The sequence below is a fragment of the Lactuca virosa genome, chromosome 2 (genome assembly GCF_052849685.1).
Source record: "Lactuca virosa cultivar CGN04683 chromosome 2, Lactuca_virosa_CGN04683_v6, whole genome shotgun sequence".
Taxonomy (NCBI): domain Eukaryota; kingdom Viridiplantae; phylum Streptophyta; class Magnoliopsida; order Asterales; family Asteraceae; genus Lactuca; species Lactuca virosa.
The window spans coordinates 160,298,478-160,308,775 of record NC_136427.1 but is presented as its reverse complement, the minus strand read 5'-3'; the positions used below and the strand labels follow the sequence as shown (position 1 = coordinate 160,308,775).

Sequence of the window (10,298 nt, the reverse complement as noted above, 5' to 3'; positions counted from 1 at the left end):
ATCATTTTGGTTAAATCGGAAAGTATTTTCAGATTTTTATAAACAATGGTTTACATATTTTTATCTCGAAAAGAGAAACTGGGGTGTTACATTTTCCCTTTTAGCCTTCAACATAAATCTGGTCCGCCCCAAGTACCTTGGCCTTCAACATAAAGTTGCACCGCCCTCAACTCACAACATGATATGTCGACAAACAAACAAACCATCCAACATCAACATGTAGCTAACTAAACTCGACTACTTGCCTAACAACACACTACAACATGACTAAATCCTAACATAAAGAGGATACATATTGTAATATATATTATACTGATAAAACTTATTTGGTCAGTTACTCAAACAATTATCAGCAATCCAACTGGCAAACATCACACCAAACATGAAACAACTTTTAATTCTAAAACTGGTCAATAACCACAAAATTTAGCGACATCTATCTAGATCATTCACCAATCTCATTAATATTTAAATGACTATCAAATAAGGATTAGCCAGTCATGACACTCGGGAGGCCGAATCATTTCGGCATATAGCCTTTTTGGAATCTAACAACAAGTCCAACGTGTCTATCCTAAACACTGCTTCCATAAGTAGATCAATTAGTATAACAACTGAGATTAATGATTATCTCATACACAGGTTCATAATAATGACAATAGGTATACTCTATATCGAGTTCTACTTAAGAAAAAATGTAAATTACTCGATTGACGAATAACTCGAAAAATGGAAAGCGTAACTTCGACGTTTGATCCTCCTCTTAGGGATCCTTTCAAAATTTCCAACGTTTCGCTAACGATAATACAAAAGAAGAAAACAAATCACGAGGAGCTGTTATCTCAAGAAGGAGACAAAGAATTGAGATGAATTGGAAAGGAAATGAGGGAGGCTTGAGCCTTTATTTATTGGTTGAAAACTCACCATTCGCGTCACGATTTCTAATGGGTCATGTCGCGACATGTGGTCAGTTTGACTTCTTCTTTCTTTTATGCACCCTCGGGATGTGGATTTATGTGCATTAAGTGCTCATGCCGTGAATCCCGAGAAGTGTGTCGTGAACTTTATAAAGTCACCAAATCTTTTAAAAATTGTCACTTTCACATACGAGTTCGGTTTCAGACGTTTTTTATATAAACGCATTCGTATTGACGTATATTACAACTTTCACGTTGATAAGTATATTTTTATTTTAATTTTTGTAAACAAAGATTTATATCTCTTTACCTTGAATCAATGTAGGCCAATCATTTGAAAAGGGTAAATACGTCATATTACATTTAATTAATTATGGTAAATATATAAATCAATTCATATCCCTTTAATTTAGGAATAGCAGTTTTAAAACCCAATATTCCATTGACCCTTTCACCGGACATCTTCATCACGTTCATCATCATCTACACACTCCTTCACCATCTCTTTCTTCCTATCGACTCCCACCACTATCGCCTGTTGTTAGTGATTCATGTTGTCTGCACTATCACTTATTGTCACCGCTTCAAATACTTCAATTCAGACTTTATGTTACCTGTGGAGGTCAGAATTTTAATTTACTTTCTTTCTCCCAAATTCTCGCTGTTAAGATTTAAGTTCCGCTTATTTATGAACAAACTATAATATGTTTTATGATATTGAATTGTTGAAAATACACATTTTGATCATTAGATTTCTCCGACTAGTAGAAGCTGGTGTTACGTTGTCTTATGGGTAGTCCCACGCCCAAGCTCGATGAGGGTCGACTGGGAAAGCTTAAAAAGTTGGCTTTTTATCTTGTTGACATTAAATTTTACCTACCTTTTATCTCAATCACCTCTCTGATTCTGATTCTTCTAAATCACCTCCCCTCTACCTCTTGAAAGTTTTCTCCTCGGATCGAAAAAGGTTGATACATGGTAAGATTTCTCGTATTTTCATGTTCTGATTTTGCAAGTATTTTCATCTTCTTATTTGATTTTTTTCGTGGAAATATTTCTCGTCAACAGTAATTATGTGATTCCAACAACTCATGGCAGTTCAGAATTCTTGAAGAACACTAAAATAATTCTATGAGAATATTGCACACCAGGTGTTCGTAGAAATTCCTGAAAGAGAACTTGAAGAACACAAAATTAATTTCCGAGTTCGTTATTTGTGTTACTTGCTTCTAACATGTGGTATTAGTTCTCTTAGAATTACTAAAATTTGTTTTATTGTTGTCGTATAAAAGCATTCTCAAATAGTTTTATTCTTACATAATTCAATTTCATGACAATTATTCTCATAGAATGTGTGAAGGACATGATGATCAATGGCCTGAAGGTTGGATGAATGTGTGTGGGACGGAGATGAACAATCGTCAATGGTCACCGATCTTCCAAAAAAATGCATTATTCATTGTCATATTCTGGTAGAATAATATATAATAGAATGATAAAAGTATATGTAATAGTATATTCCAATAGAATAATCTACATATTATATTTGTTTCTTATTAGTAAGTGTTTCATTATCACAAAATAAAATATAAAGTTTTTTATTTTTTCAAGGATGTGATAGAAAAAATTTAAGTTGTATCTAAAAATTTGTTATTCTTTGAAAACTAAAACTCTTTATTAGTTTATGGTTTGCATTTTCATAGAATATCATTATAAAAATAATGTCATTTTAACAGAATAAAATCGGATATGATTAAAAATTATGTTAGAATTATTTAAACTAAATTAATTTAAAAAAAATCAAAATACAAAATTAAGATAATTAAAGATCCATTAAAATCTGAAAATTTGCTTTTTTAAATTTGTGTTACCAAATTTTAAGGCAATGCAAATGTACAATATTACCTTCTTTTAATTAAATGACATTATTCTATTTTTCTTTTAATTAATAATATAGGTAAATCATTTTTCCAAAATAACTAAAATGATTTATACATATTTATCTTTACATACAAATAATAATTAGTTGTAATACAATAACGCAGGCATATATATATATATATATATATATATATATATATATATATATATATATATATATATATATATATATATATATGCGATAAAGATACAATTTTTACCATCCTTTCATTCCGATTTTTACACTATGATAAGCCATTGTAATCTTTCAAACTAGTGAGGTTTATATAGTGTTCATTCAAAGTAGGTTTTTTCCAAATATCAGGTTTTTCCACTATAAATCCATTGTTTTGTCGTTCCTTTTTTACGTTCCTATATATTACAATGCGTGATTTTTTAAAGTGTGTTTTATATAACATAATTCGTAGCAAATGCCCTAAACATAGGAACATGTACTAGAGTACGTGCCCAATGAGCTTTGAAGAACTTTTTGTTTTGTCTTTTAAGAAAAAAATTGATTTAATGAAAATGTTTCGTCCGTAGGTAGAAAGCTTAAAAGTATTTTTTTAACAAAAAGCTTATCATCCAAAAGTTATTTCAAAGAGCTTTTAGTGTTTACCATTTAAATATTATGTTATTTTATATATTTTAAAGGTTATGGCTACTTTTCTGAATACAAAAGCTAAAGTTTTCAGCTACGGGGTATCAGTTTTAATTAGTTTTGCAAGCATACCCTTATAATGTATGTGCGACTTGATCAGAACCATAACTAGAATAAAGAACAACGTTTGAATATCGATGATCAAATACGATATGATAGAAAAGCGAACTACATTTCAAAACTAAATTTAGGAAATTGATCACATCCCTTTAAGTGTATGAAATTCATAGTTTCATTAAGTTAAAATCCTCAGGCCTCAATTTCAGATGAGAAAATTCTCCATTGGTAGCAGATTATTCTCCACTAAGCCAAGGACATCTTATTTAATATTAGACCCCTATTTAAGTTAATATTAGATCCGACTTGGAAGAACAAACTAATAGTTCAGCTACTCAACCAATCTTCATAACTAAATACCTTACATATATACGTAAAATGTATATAAAAGTTAAAGTATATTTTGTGAATTTAATATTTTAAATCTCTACTTATATAGGAACTAGTTTTACTTCTTAATTTAAAAAGTACACAACTTTTAAATCTTACAAGAATAATGAAGTGACACAAACTATTGTTATATCATCGTCCATGCTCTCTACTACATGTATAAATATATGAATGTGTGGACTTCTATAAAATTAAAATCCTATTTTAACGTAACTCTTTATCTAAAATTTAGATCATTATTCAATGTTGTAATAATATATATATAACCCAATCACAAAAGTTAGGATCGCAGTCCAGGGAAGAGCCAGATATCAATTACCCTTACCTTGTTGTGAGTTTCGAACTAGATTACCATTAGATTGTAACAACAAGGTATTTCACAACTTGATTACATGCAGTAGATATTGAAAACAATAATGTTGAAACCAATAATGACAACCAGCTTTCAAAATAATAATGATGAGGGAGAACCTGCAATGTTTATCAGAAGGGTATTGAATATTTAGGACCACTTCACGGATTCAACAACATTCTTTTGTCTATCTTTCTTTATATATGCCTCTCAGCCTGACACCATCTGCACACAGACACACAGCAAGATGATTGGATCATATTGGAGATTATGAGATGATTTGATGGAGTTTTCATGCGTCAAGTAGTGAAGCAATCAGAAGAATGTATGATATTGATTTGACTGAAAAAAGATTAGTAGAATTAAAGTATATCCCGCATTAAAAGGGTGAAAAGGAAATACACTTGAAAGTTGATAAATGGGATTTTATGAGTGTTGAGTGCTGCATATTCTGTATAGTGTGTACAGGTCATTTTTGCATAAGGTCCCAAATATGAGGACCCACCAATTATTATGAATTCTGACAATTTACTGGAAATATCAATCAAAAGTTCCGTTTTTTTTATTTTTACTGAATATAAACAGAAATAACAAAAGAGGCTATCGCTAAAGTCAGGGTACCTTATGTTACACAGATTTAAGTGAATGGGTAGATAAAGACTTTTCAGCAATAATTTTGATCTTTAATATGCAAAAGGGAAAAGTGAAAATCGACAAAAATCAAGTAGAGCAATACAGGCAATGGACCACGAAAGTTTGACATAATTTCGCAAACACATCAACAATAATGCCTCCAAACTACAACGCCATAATAAGTTTACTAGTCTCTTTCAGTATTTTTGTCAAAACACCTAGTGTGCATTAAAGTCCAAGTCAGAAATGCATCAGCTACTTCGATCTTCTTAAATTTCATAAATTATTTCCACTGAAAAAGATCATTTCATTAGTCAGTCATCGACGTAAAGTACAATTCTTGATTTCCAAAGATTGTTCAAGTGAAAAGTACTAGTATTAATTTGTCGACAACTACAATTCCTGTAACAAAGCAAACGAGGCCTCAAGTCCCTTCAAATGCTATGTTTAAAACATGTGTGGGCCTAGTTTAACAGTTATATTTGAATCTTTTATAAATATTTAACTGAATGGGCCTCACAAGACCTTGATTTAGGGTACATCATCGTAAATTAGCAAGATTTGAATAAGGGATATGGATAAAATACCTCCATTGACCTCAGAAACAAGAATTTTGTATCAACTTTGAATGGAAACATGTGGCCTGCGTTGTGAGGCTGCTTTGAGAACCGACAAAACCAAGTCTAAAAAATTGATTAATTGATCATCAGCGCTTACGTATGTACGTATGTTGTCGTTATCACCCCGGTCGTTACTCATTACTCGTTACTTCGTTAATTTATTTTTAATATTATTACCAAACATGCAAAAATAAGCTTCGTGTTTCAAATAATAATCAATATTTACCCAACCCTTTATTTTTCTACATTATAAAGGCAATAGCCTTTCATAACAGGAGAATTTAAAATATTTAAATCAAGACAAATGTAGGAAAAAGATAGAATATGTTATAGGTAAACACCACCAAAGAGGTGCGGGATCTGCGACCGCATAAGGCTGGGTTGTAAGGAGGCCCGATTTCTTGTTTATGTATTAGAAACATAGAATCATCAACAGAAATTTCTGCTGGAAATCCGTCACAAAAGGCCAATATCGAGGGATCAGCAACGAAATTAGCGAGGGATGTAGCGATGGAATAAATGACATATTAGCGTGTCGAAAAATACTTTGTAATTAGGGGGCTTCTGTGGGGTTCCGTCAATAATCCATTGGTGATTGTTTACAAATATATAGATAACGATGTTCTATGTGGTGTCGAATTTAATTGTAGTATTAATGAATTGTGTTTATATATAATAAATAATATTTAGATGCTCAGTTTGTAAGTGCACACTTGGCGTTATTTATTTGTATTTATCCTTGTGCATGTTTGTATATTTTTTGTAGGGTATGTACCCTTTTTATCTCAAGGAATTTCCGAGCTTTCTCGTTTGATGGTTAGTATGGGGAAACATCGATCTTATCATTTGGTTTATAAGTTTTTGAAGTTGGCTTTAATTTTACCCGTAGCAACCGCAAGTGTAGAAATATGTTTTTCGAAGATGAAGCTCTTGAAGACCGACTGTGCAACAAAATTGGCGATGACTTTTTGAACGACGTGTTACTTTGCAATGTTGAGACCGAAGCACTTGTGAAAGTTGAGAATGAAAAAGTAATGGAGCGGTTTTAAAAGATGTCCGCACGAAAATGACAAATTTAAATTGTAGTAGATAGTTATATTTTTAACTTTTTATATAATGAATCGTTTTTTTGTATTAGACGTAATGAATTATTTTTCAGTTATAAATTATGTTTGACCGGAATTATGTTTTTTTGGAAACCCCTACTATCAATTCTTGCGTCCGCGCCTAGGTATGTATCTATACGTGACTTGTGAATGATAATGATAAAAAGGAATTATTCCACAATATCACAATATCAGAGGATATTTAAACAACCCTAAAAATCATCTTTATCGTTCTCCTTCATTTATTTCCATTGTCGTATTCTTGTTGTTGAAGGAACATCATCATCAGTCTTTCTTCTTTTTTCATCGTCTTATGTTATCTTTTGTCTGCATCTAACGAGCGTCTAAAAATCATACAGATTACGAACATCAAAGCGTACATCCCTTTGATTCTTGATATTGATCATATGAATTATGGTGCATGGCAGAAACTCTTTGGCACCCATTGTCTAGGATTTGGAGTGGCTGATCATCTTATGCTGCCAAATGAGAAAGCTCGAGAACCATCCAACAACCTCCCATTATTAGTCCAACAAGTAGGTGTGGAAACAACCACAATCAAGAAATTTTTTGCTACACAAGCTCCTGTTGCATTGTCGCAATCTTTTACGGAATCGATCCCCTTTTAACTGTACAAGAATATGTGGAGCTCAGCATGTCTAGCCTACTTCATCAAATATGGGTTATTAGGCTTTCCATAAATAAAAAACAACGATGGGGTATTCATTACTTGGTTTCACAAAAGAGCAGTACATAATAAGCATAGTGGAATCTATAGAGACACGTGAGAAAAGTCAATGCGTTTTTGCATAATACACACACTAGTTCAAACAGATTATAAAGGGGTAGCTGGTTGAAAAAACTATAAATAATAAATATGCAAAAAATAAATTTGCAGGTAATAAAACTTACAAAAATTCAGTAATAAAGGATGAATTCAATTATGTGGTGACTCTCATAAGCTTGTGAATAATCTTTAGGTTGATTGTTTAAATTATGTTCTGCCTAAACTGATACTGAAAATTACTAACAAACTTTAGTAATCCTCTTTTTACCAAATTTTCTAGGGAAAACAAACTCTTTAGGCTAAACCTAACTTTTACTAACCTCATCAAATAAATTCTTAATTAAATTAGGAAAAATGCATTAAGATATGTGTAAAGTTACAATAAATTTGAATACTTCTCACAAGCTTCAAAGCGTAAAAACTTGTTATATCATGCATGAATCATATAAAAATCCAATTTGATATTTGTTACTTATTACTAGTCAATTAAAGAAATAACGAATTTTAACAATTGATTAACTAGAATGATTAAAGCCTAGTTCACATAGCTAACAATGATTGAATTAAAATCTAACATTGTATTATGAACGAAACATATAAACTAGATAGAATCACAACTCTAAAATCAAGTCTAACGATTACACAGAAAATTAGTCGACTCTTTGCAAAACTAAAATCTACTCGTTTTAGCCATACATGATGATAAACGAATCTAAAATAGTAAAAACAAAGTCTAAAATGTTAATTTATAAACAAACTAAATAAGTAAATAAAGTTGCAATCTTCAAATCATCAAAAAAATGTCATCAAGGTTGAAAATAGGTAGAAAAATCGTTCACAACAACTATGGCTTCATATGAGGACCATGCGGATATTTATAGGATAATTCACGAACATATAAGCCTTAAAATATGGGGCATGTCATGTGGTCGTCAGATAAAACAACAGAGATAATTTTAATGAGGTACAATGCCATTTTAGGACAAAATACATGAGGCATGGATTGTGCTTATGGAAGCATGGATTGTGCTTGGCCTCCGTAAGTCCATGATTCAAAATAATAAACAAAAGTTGCTCAAGAGTGGGGCATGGCTTATACATGTTCTTTGAGGATGCCAACTTCATAAAATTGAAAAAAGTCTACACTACATATGTGAGATCAAGGGTTACAGCCCCGTGTCTAGGGTAGCAAGGCCAGTGCCTTTGCTTTTTTAATATTCCAGTCTTCAAAAACTAAAAGCCTTAGGTATTTTTAACTCTGTAACAGCCTTAGGTGTTTTTAACTCTTTAAGCTCCAAATATGCTCAATTTCTACTATAAGTTCCATCCAGATATCTTTAAATTCCCGATCCACTATAAATTACCTAAAATAGAGATCAAAATAGGAGAAGTACGGACATTTATTGATAATAGAGATTATCCAATTTATAGATGGAACATGTAGAATAAAAAATCAAAATTAAAAGCCATAAAGGCAACAAAAGCATAAAAACAAATTTCAGCAAGGATCACAACTGCATAATAGGTTTGAAACTAAAACATATAAAATGAAGATTAAGAACACATATCATTGTAGTCTTTTGAAACCTTCTAGATCTGATGGATTATGGATGTAGAGAACCCAAACTAGATTCATATTTTGTGGTGTGTTATTTATATACTAAGTATTTATGATAGTTTTAAATTTATAAAACTAGTTTATTCTTAACTAGATTGAAACATACACTAGACACTATACATAGTAATATAACATTAAAGTTGTGGGAAGACCAGGTATCGAACACAAGGGGGAGGTCGTCTATTTATCATAATTTGGAATACATAATCTACTTATAGGACTTTGGAATACGTCAAAATTGCAGCGGTAATCAGAAATACTCGCATCACAATGTTCATTGTTTCCTGATTGTATTTGATTTTTGCAGCTTAGTCATAGTGCGAATATAAAGATGTTGCATCTCAATTTCTTTTTCTTCTGGTAAGTTCTTATCGTTATCCATATCAACTCAAATCTTATCTCAAGTCTTTCCTTTTTTTCACTATCTATGAATTTATCTGCATTTATTCAATTTAAAGCATATTAAGTATCATTTCTCTTTAAATATAACAATTCAGAGTAATATATTAAGATTTTTTCCCAAAATATATAACTATTTTTGTCAAGATCAGAGAGTCAAAGAAATGATGGAAACCAAGAGGGGGAAGAGGGGTTAGAGGGGCCAGTTTCTACCTTTATATATAAATGTGGGATTTGGTTTCCCAATTGGATAATTACTTGGTCACTAAGTAATTATCCATTAAGATTTAAATTTCAAATCTTACACTTTAATCCCTTTAGATCAACAAGTTTCTATTATGGCCAATCCACCAATTGGTTCACGACCTTTTCCCGATCCACCAATAATATGTGTATCTAGGATTACAAGTTACTATCCATTTCATCATCAACACTTGGGTCTCTAGGATCTCGACCTATCATCGCTCCGCCATCAATCCCTACTCTAACTGTAATGAATAACAACGTTTATCCACATAGAGACTACACTTCCAACTCTAGTAATACAGGACCATAGACACGATACTATCACTTTTACTCTACTAGCTCTTATATTCTAATCATACATGGATATGTATTTTAATACATAGTATACTGAGATAAATCACGTGGACAATTACTCAAACAACTAGCAGCTATCTCTCCGGCAATATGTGTAACACATCTAACATGTATTAACCTATAATATTATTACTTATTAACTTTTATGGAAATATTGAAAATACAAATATCTCACTCATTCCAAATATACTTTCATGGCTATCAAATATGGATTAGCCAGGTAGGATAGTTGGGAGTC

At 31.5% G+C, this 10,298-nt stretch overlaps 1 long non-coding RNA gene across 1 annotated transcript; it reads right to left on the bottom strand.

The window, feature by feature from the left end:
• Positions 1-1,274: 1,274 nt before the first annotated feature.
• Positions 1,275-4,687, bottom strand: LOC145156584 (uncharacterized). Its single transcript, XR_013736810.1, has 3 exons — positions 4,417-4,687; positions 1,798-2,084; positions 1,275-1,531 (listed from the first exon to the last, which is right to left on the bottom strand). It is a non-coding gene; the product is annotated as an uncharacterized LOC145156584 (long non-coding RNA).
• Positions 4,688-10,298: the final 5,611 nt, after the last annotated feature.